Source organism: Tursiops truncatus, unplaced genomic scaffold (assembly GCF_011762595.2).
Source record: "Tursiops truncatus isolate mTurTru1 unplaced genomic scaffold, mTurTru1.mat.Y mat_scaffold_39_arrow_ctg1, whole genome shotgun sequence".
NCBI lineage: Eukaryota > Metazoa > Chordata > Mammalia > Artiodactyla > Delphinidae > Tursiops > Tursiops truncatus.
The window spans coordinates 278,138-303,479 of record NW_022983296.1 but is presented as its reverse complement, the minus strand read 5'-3'; the positions used below and the strand labels follow the sequence as shown (position 1 = coordinate 303,479).

General features: G+C 42.7%; 1 long non-coding RNA gene across 2 annotated transcripts in view; it reads right to left on the bottom strand.

Moving 5' to 3' along the window:
* Nucleotides 1–1,340: 1,340 nt before the first annotated feature.
* The window catches only part of LOC117310806 (uncharacterized), a 37,032-nt gene continuing 13,030 nt past the window's right edge, over nt 1,341–25,342 (bottom strand). The window contains exons 2-6 of one of the 2 annotated variants that reach the window (XR_004524852.2): nt 18,494–18,632; nt 13,713–17,432; nt 8,129–8,215; nt 7,731–7,865; nt 1,341–5,033 (exon numbers count right to left, since the gene is read on the bottom strand). This is a non-coding gene — a long non-coding RNA (uncharacterized lncRNA). The remainder of the gene's footprint in view (nt 5,034–7,730; nt 7,866–8,128; nt 8,216–13,712; nt 17,433–18,493; nt 18,633–25,342) is intronic. The other variant, XR_004524853.2, reaches the window with a different exon arrangement.

Here is a 25,342-nt window from a genome sequence, read left to right as displayed (position 1 = left end):
GCTGAGAGAGCAGCACCGTGAAGGACGTGGTAGAGCTGCCGCCACAGCTGCCTGGTCCCTCCGCCCACACTGGGCCAGCTTCCTCACCTCACCTCTCACTTCGTTCATCTTTTTGGCTGAATGAATACATGTCTCTATTTGACTTTTCTCTGGCATTTCTCATTTGTCTGGATGGTTAATCAATAACATTTTAAAAGTATTCGGACACTTTTGACCATATTAGGTATTTTGCAGGTGTTTCTACCTTTAGTCCCTGTTTACTCTGCCATCTGGAATACAATGACAGCTAATAAATTTCGCAGTGACCAATCTTTGCAAATCTGAGTAGAAATTAGAAACCTCTAAAGCCGTAGTAAATTGAGTGTATGAGAATAGGCTCAATGAAGTTCTGAATATATTTAGTCACGCCAACCTTATCAGGGGAGCTTTATTCTTATTGTATTTTTGGGCTATATCTTAAAACAACGCACAGCCTGTGCTTAGGTGGCTAGCCTTAGCAAACTACAATAGGTGCTACCATGCACACCCGGGGAAAGTCAGAGTCGCCTTTAGTTGTCCTGCACATCCGACCACCTGGCGAGGGGAGAATAACAGCAGGGAAAGTCTCCAGTGACAGCAGGTACCCAGTTATCACAGCTCTAAAAGGAGGAAGATGGGGCAAGGCCAGCTCACTGGCTGCAGGGAAGGTGCTTACGACTGGCTGTGGCCCCCAGCCAACCTGATAGCAGGCCTGAGAGCCTCAATGAAGGGAAAGAAAAGAGAGACAGGAGGGAGGAGAACAGTGGGGGAGGGTTAAATTCACCTCCAGATGTCAAAAAACAAGTGTCATAGCAGAGACTGGGGAGGAGAGGGGGTCCGGTGGGAGGAGCCGGTGAAGAAATACCTGGAGGAGGCTTCCTCCCCTCTCCACTCCAGATGGGGTGCACGGGGCGGGCGACAGTGTTTGCATCCACTCTCCTCACTAAGAATGTGCACTTCAAGCTGGTCTTGAGAACACACCTCATTCTTCACTGTGACTGCAGGTTGGGTCTTCTCTGCCCACCTCCCCCTCACATTTCACTTTGCCCTGAAGTCTTCATTTTTTCAGGCAAACAGTCTGGCTCAGTGGGCAGAGCTGAGCACCCAGGAGGCAAATCCTGAGTCGCAGGTGTAATATATATTCATATTAATAGCTTATTTATATTTATTAATTTAATTTATTATAATAAAATAATACTATATAAATAAATGTACATATAATGTAAATAAAATGTTAAATATGATATACTAATATTATTTTAATATAATAATATTTATTAATATATCAACACTATATGTTCATATTAATCATACATAGGCTAATTTAGTTAGTGACATCCTTGGCATGAAGAAAAGCGAAGACTATAGAAATCAGAAGAACTGAGAACTTTGAAGATCTTTGAGAGAACTCCATGCCCACGATGTAAATGGAGAGAAGTATGTGAAGGGCTCCTGGCCAGGACTGCTCACAGAGATATTCTAGGCTCCTTGTTTACTGGGTCAAGAGTGAATCAGGGTGCCCCAGATGTCTGGATAAAAGCAGGAGCCTAGGGTCCAGGGGCCAGCCCCCGTGGACAATGCCTGTCCTTCTTTCACCACATTGCAGTGGCCCAGCCCGCCCGCGCATCACCTCCTCACTTACACTCTTGTGAACAAACGTTATCACTTCTCCTACACAATGAAGTGTGCGTGTTGCAGAAGAATTGGCACCTACCAAATAGTGACGAACATCTTGACACTACGGAGAGAGGGAGAAGGAGAGATAGATGGACAAATAGGTAAGCATGCCACAGTTTTAGACTATAATGTAAAAGTTATGAAAATAGAAAGTAATGTTACAACTCTTTAGCTCTCCTGCTTCCCTGGGGACGAAGTGGTTGCGAGTCTGCCTGCCGATGCAGGATATACGGGTTTGTGCTCCGGTCCGGGAAGATCCCACATGCCGCAGAGCGGCTGGGCCCGTGAGCCATGGCCGCTGAGCCTGAGCCTGCTCCTCCGGAGCCTGCACTCCGCAACCGGAGAGGCCCCAAAAGTGAGAGGCCCAGGTAATGCAAAAACAAAAACAAAAACAAAAAAACTCTGTAGCTCTCAGCTTTTATTTTTACCAATGCCTTCATTAAACAATTTATCAGTCATCTAAGTACAGTAGATTCTAAATCATAAAATAGGATTTTAATTTTGAAGTACTGTAGTTTTCTACATTACCAGAATGTACCTTCAAATCACCCAATGTCTTCTTAACCAAAGCAGACATTTGTTGTATATTCAAAGACCCTGTCAGAATGTTCCCAGGAGGTTAAAGAGGAGTTTCCTGGAACATCATCTGCCCTTCCCCTGTTGCCAGAAGTAAGAGTGTTTATTAGTTTTGAGAGAGCTTGGTGAACTGGTTCAGTTCCTACACATGCAGAAATTGCTTGCTGACCAACATGCTCCACTAGGTTCAGCCTCCAATTGAATGTGCCCTAAATCCCGAGCCACTAAGCAGGCCAAGAGCCTCGCTGTCCCATTACCCCCTCTGCTTCCACCCACCAGAGTCATGGGCCCACAGGATGCAGAATAGACTGGACTCTAGGCCGCTCGTCTCCTCCTACCCTTCCCCACTCACAGGCCCAGAGAAACCAAGCTCTTTCCCCTGACTTAAGGAGGAAGGAGATCCAGCAACAGTGCCAGGAGAGGCACATGGGAGGGGCCCCTGCACTACCAGAGGACCATGGACTCGTCATGTAGGTTTGAGTGGAACATGGTAGCTGGTCTAAGAGACTCAGGACCTGACACCTATGGGACTTCCCCTGCTGTACAGACTCAGAAACCGTCTGTGGGCTGTGCGAGCTGAGGAATGGTGGGGGCACTTGGATGGACTGGAGGTCGAGGGGAGGGTTTTCCCTGTTGCAAAGCACAGGCTGTGGTCTTTCTGGGCTGGAAATATTGACAGCTCAGCACCTAATGGAGGGTGTTGGTTGGAGGTGTCCTGGTAGTAGAGTTTCTTAGGGAGGTGAGAGGAGATTCTGGGAGGATGCAAAACACCTCCGAGAGCCTTGGACCACACACCCAGCCTTCTGACCCCAGCGGTGGAAGGTAGCAATTTCTTATATTTAAAGCTGTCCCAGGTCAGGACAGCCGATTTCCCAGGGCCTGAACAGTGAGGAATACAGGTGGGTGTTGCTAATGATGAGCAGTGTCCCTGAGCAGAGGACAGACGAGGGTTCCCGAACAGCCAGAACAAAGGCTATTGAGTCAGCAAGACAGTCATGAAGGCGGTGAGGCAGACACCATGCTGGAACTCACAGCAATCTTTGCCATTGAATAAGCCCCCACAGTGGAGTGAAGTGTTGGAAGAGGGAAGGGAAGATGGGGGACTGTGCGGGGCAGCCACACAGGTGAGCGTGCATGGAACATGTAGCACATCTTAGTTCCTTGGAGGGTTTTTATTGAGAAAATAAGGACAGGTCCATGAGGCAGCCCTGAAATATGGATGGTCTAGAAAGTCATTTACTTTTTTCTTGTCAAGCTTTACCTCTTCCGGGTGGAAAGAGAAAAAGAGAAAGAAAGGAAGGAAGGAAGAAAAGAATGACAAGAGATGTCCCTAAGTATTCACTGGTTCTCCTCCATAGGGGCCTGGCAGGGACCTCAGCAGAATATGCCCTCAGGAGACCAGCACTGTACCTCATGTGACCCCAGGGTGACTGCAGGTCCCAGGGCACTGCTTCCTTGTCCCAAGCACAACAACTTGCCTGGGGGCAGCTGTCCTCTTCACTAGAGTCTATCCATGTCCGGGGTTGTTTTTGCTACAATGAGGGGCACTAATAATGGGATCATGGTCATGATGGATGACGTTGGGGTTTCCAAGGAAGGGCAGCATGGCTGGGCTTGTGTCCTCTGGGCCTACTGGAAGCTCCAGGTGAGTGGGGGTATGTTGGGGCCAGGCAGGGAAGCAGTACTTAATGTTAGTCAACTGTAGACTTTAAATGGTTAAAATTGAAAATATATATTTTACAAAAAAAAAAAAAAAAAAAAACCTCCAAAAACCTGTAGGCATGTGAATGTACGTAAAATCTTATGGCTTAAAAAGAAAAATTCTTAGGCCAAACGAAGGAGTACATTACTGATACATTCTAAAGCATGAGCCTCAAAAGCATGATATTCAGTATAAGAAGCCAGACATAAAGGGCACATATTGTATGATTCCAGTCACATGAAATATTGAGAATAGGCATATCCGTGGAGACAGAAAGCACATTTGTGGTGGCCGTGGCCTGAGCATAGGTGGAATAGAAGAGACTAATGGGATTGGGTTTCTTTTTGAGGTGATTAAATGTTCTGTTATTAGTGCCAATGGTTGCACAACTTTGTGACTAGATTATCAATCACTAAATTCTACACTTTTCAAAGAGTGAATTTTATAGTATGTGAATTATGTCTCAACTTAAAAAATGGTGATTAATAAATGTGATTTTTAAAATAACATGGGAAACATTAACATGAGTTTTATTTGCTTCCTGCCATCCTAAGCTCTGTAGATATGAAAAAAGACCCCCCAACACACACACCAAATGAGAACAAGCACTATTTACTCAGAACTTGTCTATAGAGCACAGGAGTCAGCCACCACCACTCACATCAGGCTGAGACTCAGGGCACATAAGAGTGGGGACACTTTCTGGTGACAAAGAAAAGGAAGGCATGTGCTCCCCAGAGCTTGTGATGTGAGGAGGCTGGAGACAAGTTGATAGGAAGAGGGACGTCCTAAGTGATTACTTAAGGGAACATATTTGGCTTTCCCCGCATTTGATTCTACATGGAAAGGAATGAAAATGGCGAAGCTGTGAGTCACTGTCCAAGTCCTGACCCTTGGGGCCTATTGTTGCGGTGGTTGGAGTGTGATTTTCCACATTGGCTGCTGCAGGGTGTGGGGCAGGGCCTTGTGGCTGGAGGGAGAGGTTCCCAGGCTTCCAGGTGGTTTTAGAAAATTCTGCATCCCAAAACCCTCCTTCATCATCTTCAAGCAATCAGATACTCTGTGGATAGAGAAACTTGAATCAATGTTTTTAAAATTAACTGCAGACAGAATTGTCAATGACTAATGGACAATATAATGACATACTAAAAGGCAAATATCAATAGAAGAATCAAACAGAATTTTATAAATTCCTTCCAAACAATGAATATGGTCAATTAAAATCACACACTCATGAACTGCAGTATTTGGTAGTACATATCTGTGTGAAAAGAATTTTCAAATATGAAATACATAAACCATGCAAAATCTCCTTATAAATCAGCATTAACAATTGAAATTTTGATGATAGGAATCTGTAATAAGTTAAATGGCATCCCCCTTGCCAAAGAATTCCATTTTTCTCATTAGCAGACTTGTATCGCAAAAAAATGTACTAAATATAATTTAAATTTCATAAACACTTTGTGAAAAAAGCTGCAAACGATAGTAATTATTACAGTAATGTGGGTTTACTGTAAATCTTAGGATTTCTTATTTCACTAATGTTCACATTGTAATGAATCTCACAACAAAAAGAATTTCAATTCATTAAAGTTTCTTGCCCCAATACCGAAATCTGGCCATCTGGTCGACCTTGCCGCTGCAGACGTCAAGTGACGTGCAACTGCTGTGAACTTCAACAGGAAGTATCCAGATCGCACACGGGCGAAGGCGCACCACCACGACCCTGACACCCGTCCTCGACCCAGGCCACCATCGGTCTCATTTCTCGCCCTGGGGGGTCCTCCCCTGCGCCCGCTCGTCTATAGGTCGTTTACGGTCTGCAGAGCTTCTTCAGAGAAGCTACCGACAACCGCGCCGACCCAGGACCGCGGCCTGGCTCGTATTTCCTCCCGACCATCACGGAAGTCGGGAGGGCCCTGTTTCACAAAGAGAAACGGCTACGACCAACGACCACGGAAGCCTAGGAAGAACTGCCGGCCCTCCATGAGCGCCCTACACACTTGCCCTCGACAGTCCGCGGTGAGGGGACCTGAACAGGTTGGAAACGCAAGCGCCACGCTGACGAGGCGACCAAAGAGTGGGGAAGGGAACTCCCCGCGTAGACGTTGGTTCAATCTGCCGGGTGGATCCCGTCTGTTGAGCAGCATCCCATGCCCCTGCCTCAGGGCAAGAACCGCCCCCGTGACCGCATCGCGTGGAACCCGGAGAAACTGAAGTGGCCCCTGTTGAGCAGCCCCAACGCCAAGGCTGCAACAGTAGGGACCTGGGCCCCCAAGTCGGCGAGGAGGCACCGACGAATCGTGACACACGGTGTACGACGCTGTTCACAGACAATCTCTCCTGGCCACACGTAACAGGACGTGAGGTCTCCGCGGGCCAAGGGGCACCAGGGAATGCTGGTCGACCGGCGCAGACCTCATCCACAACCTGCAAGAGAGCTCAGCCTCGGCCCCACAACATACATCTCTCCACATTCAATCTCTGGTGAGAACAGAAGGCGCCCACCACTCCGCAGCACCGACATGGTCGCCGCCAGCGTCGCCGGCCTCCCGGAGCTCTGGCCCGCGCCTGGAGGGCGAGTCACATCCCTCGCGAAGGTCGCCAAAGCTCAGGAGGGAAGGGACAATATCAAAGCGGCCGCCAGATGGCTCCCGACAACGGGCTTGAACGTCAGCGCGATGGATTTTGATCGCTGGACGGCGACGGATCAGCTCCGACCGCCCAAACGCTCGAGTTCGTCTCGGCCCGTCCGCCTAGGAGCTACCGGCCCCCAGCAGCGGACGGGGCTGGGAAGATTTGGGCAGGAGGATGCCGCGAAGGAGATGCGCTCCTCACGCTAATGTGGAGAATTCTGCAGTCAGAACTCTGACTCTGAAGACTTGCGTTCCCTTAGTGCCCAGCCTCTTACCTCCTTATCAGGAGACCTTAGCAATTCACTTGGTTGCTCCAATTATCTCTGCCCACCCTACACCTGTGCAGCTCTTCTCTCCATGAGCCTAGAGCTGCTTTCCCAAGGAAGACAGCCCCATGCCATTGCAGGTAGGAGCCAAGGAGACAACTGAACATTTGCATCTGGACCTATGAGAGAAATTTTATGTATCCAACACAGGAAGATACAAGACTGAGAGGGTCTTATAACTTTAGCACCACATGAGCATAGCTTTCATGAAACAGTGATGCACACTCGGCAAGTCCAGGGGTGTCCTGAAGAAGAAACACACACACACACGCACACACACAAGCACACACACACACACACACATCCCCGGGTCTAATAGGAAAACTTACCAGGGCTGGCAATGGTGGGATCAGAAAGCCCATTGTTCCCACTTCTGGGGTTCCCTGGGCTAGAATCCCAGATCATTCAGGCAGATCCTGGTTGTTTTACTGATGGATCTGTGTGGGAGTGAGGTCTTGGAGCTCCACAGACTGTCATTTGCTGTCCAGTGCTCTACACTTCGTTTTGTGTACTATGCCCCTTCTCGTCCATACACAGTCATAATTAAGAAAATAAGAATCTGCAGGCATTGAATTCAACTTTCTAATTTGAATGAAGGTTAAGAACACAAAGGAACAGAGTTATGTGAATAATTTTGCTAAGGAACTTACCTTTATCTTTTTGAAGCTATCAAAATGTTAATGAGTAGTCTGTAAAAGGTTAATCTTTTTAAAATTAGAAAAAATAAATGATCCTTTATTGCTGTCTCTCACCAAACCCCACTCACCCCAGCACCTATAACATAGGACTCACCTGATGAAACGTCTGCTCCCCACTGGCCTAGAGATTTCTGTTCTGAGTCATTCTCTATCCCCTGTGTTCACCGCATTCCTAAGTCCACTGCAGCCAGTAACATGATGAAGGAGGCCACTGAACCCAAGGGATGACCTTTCAAAAAAGAGAAGGAAAAAACCTCTCCTGTCTTCTGTGTGGTCACAGCCTTAATGGAGGCTGGAGCAAGTGAAAGTAAATGTTCGGAAAGAGAGTGTTTCTACATTGGTCCCTGACCTGCCATATCCCTAACAGGGTGGTGAACATAACTGGTGTTAATATTTCCTGGGTGCACTTAGAAGACCCGGACCCAAAGTAGAAACCTGACCATTTGGCAAAAGATGGATAAATACAGGAATCAAAGTAAGTTTTCTACTCACCTGTTGTTTCATTATCAGGAACTCTGCCACCATCTGCCCTCCTCTGCATCCTTATGCAGGGACAATCCGGAAATCAAGCAGATAAATCTGAGGAAAGAGAAAGCAGCCATGAGAACCCAGCCTTTCAGAGTATTGTTAGATATATCAGGCATCAATCCCCAACCACTCAGTTGGGAGTGACCCCTCCCACCTTACCCTCAGGCATGCGCAGACAGAAGGAACGCTTTTTCCTCCCATGGTCAAGAACAGGGCTGCATTGGCTACTCGGCATGTGGAGAGGATATAATATCCCCATTTTGCAGAAAACAATGCAAATTATGGGGTGTTATACTTTGATTCCACTTACTGTTCAGTTATTATTTTATTAATATTCAGTTCCTAGGATTAACACTTATTCCCAGGTAACCCTTACATGATCTCCTGGAGAGTCCTGTCTCCACATCAAGGACACCTCTTGCAAAGTTCTCATTTAATAATTCTTGGTGAAAGGCACCGTCATTTGTTCTCCAAAACCCATTCCAGGACTTTAGCGCCCCACCTTCCCTGTTGCGCCCCCCCGCCACATTGGATACCCTTGCCCTCAGTCACCTTGGTTCCTCCCCATGTGGAAATCAGCAACATCAGAGACTCAACCCTAGCTCTGACCTCCATGTCCTTGGCCATGTGGCCAGGAGATTTTCTATCAATTTAATGGAGGATGGAACAATCTGAGGACCCATGTCTTTTGACATTACATGTCAAACACTAACCTGGGCTTCAATGAAAAGGTAATTGATTAAACATACCTCATGGATAAACATGGATATAGTGTTTGAAACATAATAGATATAGATATCACATATAGATATAGTGTTTGAAACATAAAGAAGACCTAAATCTTAATCAGAAAGCTATGACAAGTGAGGGTTTACCAGATAGAAAATCTGTGTGAATTCAGCAAAGTAACATTACCTGTGAATGTAACTAACATGGGGAGATTTTCAATGAAGACCATCACTGAGGAAGCCGCCTAGAAGTCACATGTAGAGAAATGACTGAATGATTATTATGTGAGTAATTTTTAACAGCCTCTCTTTCCTTGTCAATAGCAGGGATTTCATGCTGGAGAAGAGCCCACTGAATGCAATGAATATGAGGACATGTCACATACAACAACCTTAACTCCACGTGTGTTACACTTTCAGCCCGAATGGGAGAGACTTCAGCCTTTATTCATCACTGAATTAACATAAGCTAATTATACTAGGAAACCATGCAGATATCAGAATGTGGAAGGTTTTTAGTCACCCTCCAACCTTAGACAACCTGAGACAGTGCACTCTGGAGTGACTCTTGCAAATGTGCTGAACGTGGGAAATAATTCAGCTGAAGCCTCGCATTTATACACCAACAGCTCACACTGGAGAAGACGAACCTTATCAAGGTAATGCAGAGACAGAGCTGACTTTTATTCACACCAATAAACCCACACGGGAGAGAAGCCCTATGTTTGGAATGACTGTGGAAGAGCTTTCAGTGACCATCCAACGCTTCAATAACATGAGCACATTCACACAGGAGAGAAACCACAAGGAATATCATTTATGTGAGAAAACACTTAGTCATAGCCATAACCTTAGTCATGGGGTAGAATTCACACTAAAGAGAAAGCCTACAAATGCAATGAATGTGGAAAAGCCTTTAAACGCAGTTCTCACGCTTATACGCACTAGAAAACTCACAGGAGAGCCACCCTATGTCTGGAATCCATGTGGTGCAGCCTTTACCCAGAGCTCCCACTTTTATAAACACCAGAGAATTCATACCGAGTAGACACCCTGTGTTTGTAATCAGTGATATTGAGCCTTCAGCCAGAAATTATCCCTTTTAAACCACAGGAAAGTCATGTGGAGAGAAACCCTGACCCTGTAATCATGGTGGAAGAGCCTTCAGTTGGAGCTCCAGCCTCAGAATACACAGAGAACTCAGAGTGGGCTGCATCCCTGACACAGTAGAGAAGACATCCCAAGGTTTACTACGAGGAGAGCCCTCTTGGGGTAAACCATCTAATCACTGCTGTAGAAGAAATCCGATGAAATGAATGTTACAGTTCCATTAGTCATGGAGTCTTTAGACATGAGAGGGTTCACACTGAAAAAATAGTCTCAGTGTAATGAAGGAAGGACATTATTCAGTGATTCCTTATTCCTGACTGAACAAGAAAGTGCTCACACTGAGTAGATACCAATTCTAAAGACAATGTGGAAAATCTTTCACTTGCTATTCATCAGAAAACTCATACTGGGAAAATAGTCTATAAAGAATGTGTTAGCATGCAATTGAGCCAATAATTCAGTCCTTCAGCAATTGTCTTATTATTAAATATACAATATAAATATATAGATGGTGAAAGGTCTTGAGAAGTGCTGCAAGCAATATTCAGTATCAAGTAAGAAGAAACGAAGCAAACCTGCTTCAGTAGATCAGGAATTGCAAATACATAAACACTACTGAGTGGGTATGTGTCATTCAAAATCATGAAATATTGTGATAAGTAAGAATGAACGCATTTTCTGTTAATACTCTGTCACTGTTGATCAGTTAGACACTTTCTGACTTTATAAAATTATAATCATAATTACAAAGACTGGGATCAATCAGGAAACAACGATGAATCTTAACTGAAAATGTAAAACATAGTATGATGTGTGTTAACTCGTACATTAGGGTCCAAATATCTGTATGCACATTCCGGACGAATGGCTTCTAGAATAAATACACACATACTTTGTGATTAACCTCTGCTGCTTCAATTAATTCTATTACTTAACGTTCACTTACTATTTCTCGTATGACTTTAAAAAATGTATACATTAATTATATTTAAAGAAAGGTGAATAACTGTGGGTACATGGACAGGAAGAACTCAAGAATTCAGAGTCAGATGGTGGTTTAATCCCTACATAGCATTTTGTAGCCAAGGGTTTCTTTGTTTGTTTTGTCCAAGAAGAACAGATAGATATCTTCAGGACTGAGAAAGATCTGTGAAAGATCTTTGCAGACATGAAAAGAGTTCTACTTTAAAAATGTATTAGAACAATGAGTGGTGCATATACTAAATCATGTAAACACAAAGGAGATCCCTCACAGAGCCATTGGTAAGTCTACCTTTAAAGCTTTACTCTTTGATGTAGAAAAATGGTATTAAAAAAAGTTCCGGGAGAAAGATCACCATAGAGACAATGTCTATTTTGTCAATTAAACCTTCAAGAAGGCTAGCTAGAGAGAGCGTAGAGGCTGCATGATGAGTTCTGGACCTTTTTCAGTTCAATTTCTTTTTCTTTGTTGGCCAAAACATTCGTTATAACCCTGAGGTCCATTGAAGTCTAATGGGTTGAGAAATGGTATTCTAGGGCCTATAAAGCCCATCATGGGGACTTTCCTAGCATTCCAGAGGTTAAGACTTCACCTTCCAATGCAGGGAGTGTGGGTTTGATCCCTGGTCGGGGAGTTAAGATCTCACATGCCTTGCAGCCAAAAAACCAAAACATAAAACAGTAGCAATATTGTAACAAATTGAATAAAAATCTTTTAAAATGGTCTTTAAATAAAAATAAAAATCTTTTAAAATGAAAAAAATACTTTAAAAAACCCATCATGTTAGCTGCAACATTACTGTGTGTACGTGCATCTGAGTGCACACACACACACACCCATGCAAGGAAGTGACACTGTAACAACCATCTGATCAAAAGGGAAAATGCCATTTAGGAATTATTAGCATAAAGGATTCATGCAGGAGAAAAATAAGCTAAATCACCCTGTTCGTTCATTTATAAACTTTTCAATTATTAAATATTTAAAGAGAACTTCCAACATTTCAGAACCTGGATTCTTATGATGATTAAACTGTAAATAGCAGAACGCCTTTCTCTTCATAGAACTCTATATTCTAATGCAGGTAATAAGAATCATTTGCCAAATGAAATTTCTGACGTTAAAAAAAAGACATGTTCATACATTGTATAGTCACAAAATATCACTACTGGTCTACAATAAAAAGTTGACACTTCATAAAATAAAATTGACATTTAAAACAGTCTCAATTCTGGAACTTTGAAAAGTTATATATTTTTAGAAAGACTGGTCAGTAAAAATATTTTACAAAATTCTCAATTTTGGAAAACCTTCTCTACGTGAATTGAGGAGAGCAAAGCTAGATTTCCTGTCTTAAGATCCAGGTTTGCTCTTCTCTATATTCCAAAATAAGTATTTTTTAAATTGTTACAATTCAAAACTACACGTTTGAAAATCAGTAACGATTTTTATAAGGATAAAAATTCCCTGTACGTGCCTGTTAAAATTCCTTTCATTATCCATTTTATTCAAAATTCAACCGGATACCATTTTAAAGGATAACAGACAAGAGGATTGCTATCTTGCTCTTTATATTGGACTCTTAATTTCTTTCTAATTTTTTTGAAAACCCAAAGCAATCCAAAATAACACATTATTATCATAAAATCTAGAATTTCCCAGTGTGTTCTGTAGTGTATATAGTCCCAATGCGATTATATACACTATTGGTAAATTTGAAGTTAAATGTATTCCTAAATACAAAATAAAAATCTAAAAATGCATTTACCTATATGTTTCATTATGCAATAATGCCCTTTTAAGAAAGAAATGGCTTACCAGATGCAAGAATACCTGGAAGTTGCATAATCTGTTTTTATATTTAATAACAGAAAATAAGGTAAGAAGTGATTTTTTTGTTGTTATACATTTTTATATTCTTATGTAAATTACATATTCATTGTTTCATCAATGTGATTGTTTTCTGGTTTATTTTACTCTAGTGTGAATTATAGTGCATTTACTCTTGATAGTTTTCTATTAGAAAATGATTCTTGATGAAATTCTCCGTGATCAATTAACTTTGGTAAACACTGCCACAGGCAAGAGATGTCGCCAGACCAAAATTTAAAGTAAATACTTTTATGGCTTACAATGTTCTATTTTGAGGCTCAGAAATATCTAGCAGTTTATGCAGTTGATGTTAATTTGTGTGGAGCTAGGTTTTAGTTATACTAATTTGTGATTATTTCTGAGATGAAAATAAAATTATCTGCAGGTGGATTCCTTTCCTCAGTGCAGGAATAATTGTGAATTAGTGTTTATTCTAACTGAGATTACTGAGAGTAATTTAACATATTTACATCTACCTAAAGTTTGTTTCCAGGGAGAAAAGTCGCTAAAAGTTTAACTGTTTTAAAAGTATAAATCCCAGCATATGAGTTTCAAAAAACATTTTTTTCCCGCTTTTCTGGAGCAGGGGTTGGCAAACTTGTGTAAAGGACCAGAGAGTAAATATTTTAGATTCGTCATAGGATGTCTGTTATTTCTACTCAGCTCAGTCATTGTAGCCAAAAAGCAGCTATAGTAAAATGTAAATAAAGGAGTATAACTGTGTTTCAATAAAACATTATTTATTGACAAGGAAATTTGAATGCTATATAATTTTCGAGGGTTGCAAATAATCTTTTTATGAATTATTTTCAGCCATTTAAATATATAAAAAACACTCTTAGCTTGCAGTTCTTACCAGCACAAGCTGGGTGTGGAATTTGCCCGATGGGATGTAGGATGCAATGGCCTGTTGTCTCGAATTGCAGTGCAAACATCCCTCCTTGGAGACCAGCATTTCAAAACGAATTGATCGTACTAGCCCTCCGCCAGAAAATATGAAAACTACAATCAAAACAAAAAACAAGTTACCAAAATCTGCCCAAGATGGGAGGGGACTTATTCTTCCCCCAGGGTGCCCCCCCGCTCATGTATGGTCCCCTCCTGTTGGCGTCACCATCCACCAGCAGTGAGTGAGACTGTCCTGACCCTGTGCTCTCTGTCCGGCCGCATGCATGGGACCAAAGAGTTCCGAGCAATAGTTATTTGCTGGGCACAGATCCTCATTCATCAATTCACCGCTAACTTCTGTGGCTCCCAGAGGGACAGAAAGCCGCCTTTCCAGCCCCACCCCTAGCTTGGAGTCCAGCCACTACGGGTCCACCTTCTCTGAGGGCTAATGGCCAGAGTCTGACAGCTGTTGTGTGTTCTGTGCACCCAAAAGTGGTTGCGGCAGTGACCTGCTTTTCAACCTCACGGCCAACACCAGCGGATGACTCTGACAGTTCAAGCCACCAAATATATTATTTTGGTAGGGGACAGAATATCTTCTACAAAACATTTATAAAGAACATTTCTGTTGCCCAGGATGGGAAATCTGGGCCCTTCCACACCAGAGAAAAAGATCAAACAAGTAGCACGCGGGGTGCACTGTGTAGTTGACCCCCGCGCTGTTGTTCCAATGCTGACCCTGTGCGCAACGTGCAGCCAGAGAAGCGACCGGGCGCTGCGTCCTTCGGCTCTTAAGCTACAGACCGGGAAGCACGTGGAGCCAGAAGTAGAAGCGGCCCGGTGTCCCGGGACGGGCCAGGAAAACCCGACGGCGCCTCTGGCGTCAGTGTCAGCTCGGCCTGCAGGCCCGGGAAGGAGCGACCGCGGGTCGGGCAGAGCACACGACAGAGCTCTGGGCTGGGGCGGCGATTGCGGCTGGGTCCATCCCCGCACGAGCTCCCGCCCCCCTCGCTGACGTCGCAGGTGCTGGATGCGTAGCGGGAGACCTGGAGGCGGCGAGGAGAGGAACGTAACGGCCTGCAGGCCCAGGAGATTGTCCCGCTCCTCTGCGCTCAGGGGAAGCGGCAGTCATGGGAGCACCACGGGCGGTAGAGCGGGTCCTCGGCCCGGCAGAGGGCTTCTCACCGGCCGAGATCAGCCCCCCGTGGCCGGAACCGCACCTGCTTCCCTCCCTAGGCGCACATCCCAGCCCGCTGTCTCTCCCGTCGCCGAGGGAACTTGGGGTCGGAGGACGGAGAGAAGGGGCGCGATCCCAGCATATCCTCTGGCACCCGGAGGCTGCCTTGTCCTCCGCAGACAGGGGCCTGTCCCTGAGCTTGGCGGCGGGGCCCAGGGCCTCAGACGCGCCGGTGCCCTGGCCCTTCCCCAAGCAGAGGACCCGGTGCTCATTTTGAAATGTATAGTCATTCCAAATTACTCTGTTGTGTAACAAGAAGTAACATAGTGTTGTAGATCAGTTATATTTCAACAGCCAACCAACAAGCAAACAAACTCATCCAATAACAGTCCAATTTGTGGTCCACAGAGGCAGGGCGTGGGAAAGGGTGGGACTGGATGAAGGTGGCCCAAACTGCAAGCGTCCAGCCGAAAGAGAGATGAAGTACCAGGGATGCAATATAGCACATGATAAAGATAATAAATACTTCTGTCTCCTACACATAAAACTGGTTAAGAGAATAAATTATAACTGTTCCCATCACAAGAAAAACACATTTTTCTATTTCGCTAACTTTGTGTCTACATGAGATGATGAATGTTCACTAAATTTAGTGTGATAATCATTTCGTAACATATGTAAGTCAAATCATTATACACTGTAAAGTTGCTCTGTGCTCTATGTCAGTAATATCTCAGCTAACTGGAAGAAGATAAATGAATAAATAAAATGATGCCGCATTGAATCTCGATTAAAATGGATGCTAAATGGAATTTTAGTGGACATGTGCAGCAGTTTTTGTATTCTAATAAATACCATTATTGATTTTCAAAAGTGTATTTTGTAATTGAACAGTTAATTTAAAATACTTATTTCATAATATTTTCAACAATTATCTTGGCTGTTAGAAATGGAAATCTATCTTTAATCTTCCCAAATCTTGCAGAATAGCTTTTCAAAGGTTCAGAATTTTGTAAAATATTTTTTTAAAGCCCAGTCTTTTTGACAATGTTTGGCCTTCCAAAGTTCTATCATGACACCGTTATAAATCTCAATTTTATTTTATAAAGTGGCAACTTTTCTTTGTAAATTAGGAGCAAACATTTTGTAGTTACACAATTTGTAAACCCTTATGTATGTTTGATTTTCAATATCAGAAATTTTATATTGCAGTGTATTTGAATTGACTGCGTTAGAATGTAGAGTTCTACGAAGATAGGAACACTGTATTATTTACAATTTAGTCCTCATAACAAGCCAAGTTCTGAAATCCTGGAAGCTTTCAGTAAATATTTGTTAATAATTGAAAATTTCATAAGTTAATGACTAAGGTAACTTAGATGCTCTCTCTCCTGATGACACATTTATACCATTGATTCCAGACTCACATTTTCTCTTTAGGATCAGATGGATGCTATATGCTCTCTCCCTTGCTTGCACGTTTGTGTGTGTGCGTGTGCATGTACACAGACAGGAGCACAGACACACAAACGTTGCAGGCAACATCCCATGCTTTATAGACCCCTACAATACCATGCTTTCACCCATTAGACATCCGTGGACTTTAGGGTTATAATGAATGTTTTTAGGCCAACAAAGTAAAAGCAATGTATCTGAAGAGGAGCCCGACCTTATCAGGAAGCCCCTACCCTCTCCAAATCTGAAAATGGAACTCTCCATGTCTGCAATGATTTATCTTATTTTATCTTACCTTATTTTATTTATTGGGGGTATAGTTGCTTTACAATATTGTGTTTCTGGAATGATCTTCCACCTTCTTGATTCTGACATATCTATCTGTTCTAGGTAGGGGAAAAACATTTTGGATAAAAAATTCTGTTGCAGGAATAAATCCCTGCCTGACTGAATTCTTGGAATTTTCATGGCCGGGTCCACAAATTCTCTAGGACTAGGACTCTTGTGAAAAATTTAGTGTATTTGTAATTCAATTTTAAGTCATAAGAGGCACATTAATAGAAAAAATAAATAGAATAGAATAATTGAGGCACCAGATTTTACAGTGTTTTGAGACAGAGGCCTTCACCTTGTGAGTTCATAAGTGTGAATAAAAGTTAAGATTCTGCTGAAGTCTGTCCCACATTTATCACATTAAGCGTTCTCTCCAGTGTGAGTTTTTGGTGTATTTAAATATGAGGCTCCAGCTAAACTATCCGCCACGTTTATAACATATATAGGGGTTCACTACAGGGTGAGTTTTCTCATGTCATCTAAGGTTACAGCATTGTCTACAAGCCTTCCCACATTGATGAGACCTGCATGGTTTCACTCCAGTATAAATTATCTTATGTTAGTTCAATGATGAATAAAGGCTGAAGGCACTTCCAAATTGATTGCAAGCATAGGGTTTCTGTCCTGTGAGAGGTCACTCATATGGCGTGATAGTTGAGTTCTATGTGAAATCTCCTCATATTTGTTACATTCAGTGGGCTCTTCTCCAGTGTGAAGTCTCTGCTATTGATAAGGAAAGGAAAGACTGTTAAAAGTTTGCTCACATAAAATTCATTTCTTTAGTTCTCTACACATGAATTCTAGGCTGCTCCCTCAGTGATGGTCTCCACTAACTACCCACCCCACCATGTTACTTATATTCACATAGAGTCTCACTTTGCTGAATTCACATAGATTTTTCTATTTTGTAGCCTCTCACTGCCATCGTTTTCTGATTAAGTTTTCGGTCTTCTTTATTTTTCAAACACTATATACACGAGCTACATTTAAGCAACTGCCCTTTTGAATCTCAAGGTACAGTTTTTTTTGGGTGGGGCGGAATGGTTCCAAATGCAAACTATTCAAAAGCCTCTGCCGGGCCAGCGTTAAAGTCCACTTTCAGTCAGATGGTTGGGCTGAATTCCTCTTACCCTTATATCATGTCTCTAATGTGGACAGTGGGGTTTATCCCCATAAACTTACTATTGGCCTTCAGATAAATGGCTTCTTCCTGAAGCTACTGTCTGTGAACATTTTTAAAATGTTGATCTTTAACACAGAGAAAAAGTATGAAATGGAGCAATATATAAGAAATTGGAAACATATTATAGGATATTGACAATTAGAATATATCTTGAAGGGTAAAACAAATGAAAAATAAAATGGGTGGGATGTTGGCGAGATAAAGATGAGGAAAAGCACCAAAAGGGAGGGACTGAAACAATGGGTGCTGCGTTGACGTTTAGCACCAGTAGCCACAGAACCATCCTTTCCTCTAAGGCCAAGGAATATGCAGAAGGTTAGATTAATAAGATTGATACGTTCACAGAATTGTGACACCATCGGAGGGAGTTTTGCACATTGACTTCAACAAGATTCCAGAGACATTTCACTCAAAGAAACCTGCAATTGACATTACCCCAGTTCTGGATGAAGTTCACAGTCACATGTCTTGAAAGTCACTGATTCCTAAAAACATGCAGGACATTCTGGTTCAGGCTGCCCACTTTCCCCAAATGTTCAGAGGTGATGGTCGAGGGTGACAGTACTGAGAAAAGGCAGCTGTGTGCATCAAAAGCTCAAACCTGTTTGACATCAAATCCAATGTTCTTCTGGGCTGACTTGGCATATGCCTTTCAGGTGCATCACAGAGATGGGCACACTCTGAATACAGAGTGACTTTCATGGTAAAGGAGCATCACATGAGGGGTGGTATGAAATAACCTGCACAGTCCACAAAAGAATGTTAATGGTGAGCTGACTGGCAATTAAATAATGTGTACTTGGGAATTCATAAATATCCCTGCTCCCCACTACTTTCAGTTAAATCTACAGACTTAGCACAAGACAGGCAATTTACATGTTCCGCCACTTATCAGCAGTGACTACAGGCAAAGTATTCCCCAATACAAACCTCACTGTTCTCATGTGGGAAATACTTTAATAACCTTTCAAGAGAGTTGAGTGATTAAATGAGCTGACATGACATGTTTGAACATAACAAAACCCAATAAATAAAAGCTACAGGTGAATGAGTCATTAAAAAGTCAGAGAGCCTTGATGCAATGTCCACAATTTTGTGTGAGTGAACAGACTGTATATACAACTTGGGGTCCGCAGTTGCTGCCTACTTAACCTTGACACAGACCATGCATTCATCACCAGATATGAGGACAGACGGGCTCAACTTTACAAGCCAGCGGTCCCGGGGTTGCCAAACTGTAAGATGATCCCCAACTGACCTTTCCTGTGGGTTGAGGTCCCTCTTTCCCTCCTCGTTTCCTGGGACCTCACCACTTTGACTATCATGGTCTCTCCTGTAGCTTCCTCCTGTCTTCCCTGCTCAGAGACTAATCAGAGACTCTCGATGGTTCAGGCCCCTCCAGGGCTTCACATATGGCCACAGTTTTCTAAGTGTTCCTCTACTTACTATATCCTACTCAATGCACCAATTAAGGAAAAAATGCTTTCTGTATAGTGCTTCCAGTTTCTGAACAAAGGTTCCTAAACAGGGGGGAAATGGCTGGTTTGGAACAAGAATGAAAGGGCATATTTTGCTGTGACTTTTTAGAGTTTTCAAAATAGTCAATTGTATTCTCAGAAAACAGATTAAAAATTGGAAAAACAAAGAAAAAAAGCAAACTTGGCTCCACTGTCCTCTCTGGGCCAGTCCTTCTGAAGGGCTTCTTCTCTTTCTCCTGCCCCCTCAGCCCAGAACAGCCCTCTAGCTACCATCTCTGACCCTGGATGTATAGATCTCACCTGTCCACACACCTCCTCCCCTTCCAGACCTTGAACTTCTGCTCTTGCTCATCCTTCCACTTGTGTCCATCACATGACAGAGCTCACTGCATCGCAGACTCGCTTATGGAGTGAGTCACACCCCCGTCAAACCCATGGCTGAGCAGAGAGAAATACAACCTCTCATGTGCCCACTTTACCATCACAGCCTTCATGGAGTCTGGAGCACGTCGGTATAAATGTTGGAAAGGAGATGGTGGCTGTATTAGCCCTTGCCCTACTCCACAATACTCACAGAGATGCCAGACGACAGGACTAGTGCTCAGAGCCTTGACTCGCACCAGGATACACTTAGAGCACTCAGTCCAAGTGGTGACACCTTTTTATCCACCAGAAAGAGAGTTACCAAAGCAGGAGAAAGAGCAAGTCCCCACTCACCTGGAGACACATTGCCAAGAACTCAGCTGCTAGTATTCTCTCTCAGAGACACTGTTTACTCTAAGCAGAAAAATCCAAGGAAAGAGAAGAAAGCCATGAGACTTGAATCCTATCTAGAGTTTTCAGACCTAAGACTCATGAACCCATAAATCTTTACCTGGCAGTGAACAACCACCCCACCTACAAATGTGAACTGGCCTATGAGAAAAGAGGAGTAATCTTGTTTCCCACGGTCAAACTAAGAAGGCTTTGGCTACTGCTTCTCATAAGGGAAATATTAGTTCCCCAAATTTATTTATTAGGAAATAAAAATCAAAGAGTTTTTAAAGGTAATTAACCCATGATATTCCAAGTTATTAGTCAGTTTCCTCCCTCGCCCCACATGCTAGGAGAACCTCCAGTGCACTGACCCCACTCTCCTAACATGTGTGCCAACCGTCTTCATTTTTATTCCAAATTAATCAAATCAAGTAATTTCAACATATAGTTATGAAGACCAACAATTTCCATATTCCTCTTTCCATATTCCTTCCAAATTCATCACATTTGCTGGTCAAGATTCCAATCTTGGAGGGCTCCAAGTACCTGCTTCTTCCATGACTGAATCTAACTAGGATATTAAATCTGGTAGGGTTCACAAATCTCCCAACATCTTTCAAATATCGCTGGCCATTGTACTATATCTAGATGATTAAGTCTTATTCTATGCCTCACAAATATTTCAGACATTCTCCATATCTTTTGACTTTTAATCGTTCTCAGTACTTTCGCCACTTTCCACAAAAGGGACCACCTTCTACTAGACACATTAATCAGATAATTTGAGGAAATTCTTCAGCTCACTGTCACAAAATCTACAAATATTCCTCACGGTTTATTCCCAAGCCCATAGTAAAAATTGAAGAATCATCTCTTCCTTGGCCAAGCTCAATTTCTCCAATTGTATTTTTTTCTCTCCTGCCTCCCTGGAAACTTCATGTAATTGATTATAATTTAATTATTATTTACCTTGGTGTTAAAATACAAATGCTATAAAACCCTAAAAATATCTTCCTTGAATGTTTGATATCATCAAACAACACCAGTCCTTATATAAAGCCACACAAAACCCACAGCCTGATGGGCTGTTTGTAGGTTAAACATATTTATATAAAGACTAATCCTCCAGCTGCAATTCTCTTCCCAGAACTGGCCACAATTCACAAAACAGTGAGACCTCCGGCCAAGGCATCAAGACTGCTTTTGGAGGTTTTTAGAATATTAGCAAATTAAAGGAATCTCTTATACTTTCCTTACATGTATCTAAGTGGTTAACGTGTCGAGAAGGAAAAGTTTGTGTTAGGGAAGTTGTTCCTTGATTAGATTTATCCTGATTGGCGTCCAGATTAAAGAATTCTTTATGATTATAAAATATATGAGGTTATCAGATCTATTAACAGGAGCCCACAGACAATTCTATGCCTGATTCTATAGAAAGAGACTAAAACTTTGAACTCAGGAGTGTGGTTGTTGCATACTTAAGTAAAGACACAAACACAGTTTTCCCACACATTTTGTTTCTGGTGATTACTAAATAAAATTTTCTCCAGGAGGAATCAAAGTCATTTATTATTCAAAGAATTATTAATTTAAAGATAGTTATTTAATTTGATTAAAGAACATTGGTCACAGGCCATCTGAGAGTAGACTAGGTTACTGTGTACATGGAATTTCTGTGCATTTACAATCCTTATGTAATAGTCAAGAGAAACTTGCTTTATGACTCTACGGTTTACTTTTCTGCAATTGGTGCAGAGAGGAAAACAGGAAAAAAAGAAAAGAAAAAATAAAGATGAGTAGAGATATCGCGAAATATTACGTGTGTTGCCTGTAGGTTCTATTCAAGACAACAGAGAGAGGAGAGTTACTTAGCTAGTAATTTAAAGAAGGAATCTCTGAGGCACTGACATTTAACCTGAAAGTGAAGCAGTATAAGTGTAGCTGGAACTATATATGTGTATATCAGGGAGGAGATGAACAGAGACGAGAGCGCTCATTGTAGAGATAAAATCGATGCTTGGTTCTCTTTGTGTGGTTCTGAGACGTTGTGTCAATGACTGAGCCCCAAATAATTAGTGGAGCCGCTATCTGAAACTGCAGAAGAGAGGAGTAATAGTTTCTATTTAGGGAGGAAGTTCCTGGCTTCTGTGTGATATACATTTCATTGTAGGTGTCTGCTTCCCATGCAATTATGGATGAGACCTCATAAATGAAATCTAGCATTCGTTTTTACGCATTATTATCATAGTGGTAACAGCCATAGACTGAATAATTATAACAGTTTTCGAAGATGGTGTATATAGTAAAAAGAGAGAAGAGGGCTACAATGGAGTCTTGAGATGTTGAAATAGTATTGTTTGAGGAGAACCGTGCACAGTACACTGGCAGGAACTGACTAGTTTAAAGGCAGTGGGGAGTTTGTGATGTCAGAGGACCTTGGAAATATAAATTTCCTGACGGAGGTCATAGTCCAATTCTGCTTGGGTTCAAGTAAAATACTGAGAAACATTCATTGGATTTAATCACGGAGAGATAACTATAATGTTATAAAGGTTTATGTATACGCAAGTCAACAGTAACAGGGAGATCAACCCTAGTAAATCAAACTGTGGGAGGGGCGCCCAGAGATTGTCACTAATCCTGTACTGCTCTTTCAGTTTACTTTGGAAAGAGGAAATTCATTGGGCAGGAAGTAGAGATAAATTGGTTCAGAGATTTTGTTTCAAGAATGAAGAAACTGAGGGGCTTCCCTGGTGGCTCAGTGGTTGAGAGTCCGCCTGCTGACGCAGGGGACACATGTTCGTGCCCCGGTCCGGGAAGATCCCACATGCCGCGGAGCGGCTGGACCCGTCAGCCATGGCCGCTGAGCCTGCGCATCCGGAGCCTGTGCTCCGCAACGGGAGAGGCCACAGCAGTTAGAGGCCCGCGTACCGCAAAAAAAAAAAAAAAAAAAAAAAAAAATGAAGAAACTGAAAAAGATGAAAGGGAATGGACTGGGAAGAGATGGGTGTTAGCTGGTAGAAGAGCTTCAGTTTACAATTAATAATAAAATATCCTCCAGAGAGCAGGAGGGAAGGGGATACATTTGAGAAAAATGGGCTTATCCAGGAGTAGAAATGACTTTCAGTTTAAACAGGAGCTGCATCGCCAATGGGTGAAGATTCAGGAATAGGTGTTGACTTCATGACAGTGAGCTGACACATTTCTTCGATATTCTACTTCATCTGCATGGTAGGAGGTGAGCACACTGTTGAAAGTGAGGGAAGGTGAGAATTTCAGGGATTCAAAAAAACAAGGGGAACATTCGAAGTGCGTGCAAAGCATGGGAGAATGGTTTATGATCACGTCCTGGTAGGATGCAGATATTTATAAAACTCATTGGGAGATACGTATGATAGATGCAGCCATAGGAAGCGGAGTCTTTTTGTCATCTCTGATTGGGGTCTTGATCATCAGCTGTGCTGAGAGGTCAGAGGGACCTAAGAATTGTTCCATAAAACTCAGGAGACATGGGAATGATCGGGAGGCTGGGTCAATGCACTGGAGGATTCCTGTGTTGGGAGAACCTAAGCACGGTAGTCATTGTGTGAACAGACTGGAGGGGAAGTGTTATGATAACAGGGAGGATTCCAACCACTGATTTGATAGGTGACATATCCAGGTGAAACTTGAATCTGGGATCCACACCTCAACACCAGCATATTTAGGAATTTGAGATTCAGAAACAGCCTGAGCTACGTTTGAATTCTAGCTCTGTCATTTTCTAGCTGCATGATCTTCTCACATAAGCAAAATTTCAGAACCTAGCTTATGTTACTTGTTAAAAGGTAACTAATCTATAAGTAACAGGGTTGTACTAAAGATAAATGAGCAAACGTAGGTAAATCTCAATCACAGGGTCTCAAAAGGAATGTTTTCTCTTTTCAGGGTCTCAGGATCAAAGGGTTGTGACCCACCCCTCTTCCTGACACATTATCAGTATTTGTCTATGCAGTAGTTAATGATTAACATTGACTTAGGTAGCACTTGACAGTTGACACATACTTTCCTATAGAAAAATTATGAAGTGAAGAATGTTTCTCCCCATGACATTTAGTAGGACAGAACTCCACCTACTCTTTCACTAATGTATCTGAAGGTGTCGACTAAATTTCACCCCAAATTAAACTTCACTCTATATTTGATGAGCGTGTCTGCCCTGTGTGGATTGTGGTACCCAACAGTGGGCTTATGATGTACGTACTCCTGCTGCTTTCCTGTGCAAAGGGTTTTTAGTCCTGATTTGTGTGACAAGACCTTCCAACAAGACATGAGTCCCTGGATTGTTTTCCCCACCATGAAGTAGATCCAAAGTGGCCTGGCCACATGGTCCAAGGCCATGTAGGGCAGCAATAGTGTTGAGGCTCTCATGTTGCCTGATTCCCACATGGGGAGGAACCAAGGTGACTAAGGGCAAGGGCATCCGGGATGTGGGGAGAGGGCACAGCAGAGAGGGTGGGGCCTCTGAAGCACTGGGGCGGGTGTTGGAGAAAAAATCCTGGTGCGTTTGATCAAGAATTATTTCATGAAACATTTGAGAGTGGTGTTCTTTCTGTGGAGTCAACATTCCCCAACTGATCATTTTGCGGGTTTCCTGCAGTTTGGTGTAACTCCTAGGAACTGAACATTAATGAAATAACTTTGAAAAAGTAGCTCTAATAAAAGTACAACACCCAAGAATTTTCATGTTTTATGTGTAAATGAAAATATTACTGTCTTGATTATGTGCAGTAGCCTACACTGCCTTATTGTTGACGCTGGAGAGAGGGGGGTTCACCATATCTACACATGCCTGGGGGTTAGGTGGTAGAGCTCATTCCCAGGTGAGTGGCTGGGGATTCATGCCTGGAATGCCTAACAATGCTTTAAATGCCTGGATTCTCTTGGTTGCTTTCCCTTTCCTCATCTTTACCTGCTCAGTTTTTCATCTGACTCTGCATAAGTATGCAGAGGCGGACAAGTGTTGGCTGAGTTCCTTACAATGAAACAACAGGTGAGAAGAGACTTATTTTTATTCTTGAATTGGTCCGTCTTTTGCCAAATGGTCAGGTTTCTCCTTTTGGCCTGGATCTTCTAAGTACACCCATGAAATACTAATGCCAGTTATGTTCACCACCCTGTTAGGGAGACTGATGTGGAAATAATCTCCTTCCGTCATTCACACCCACTTGTTCCAG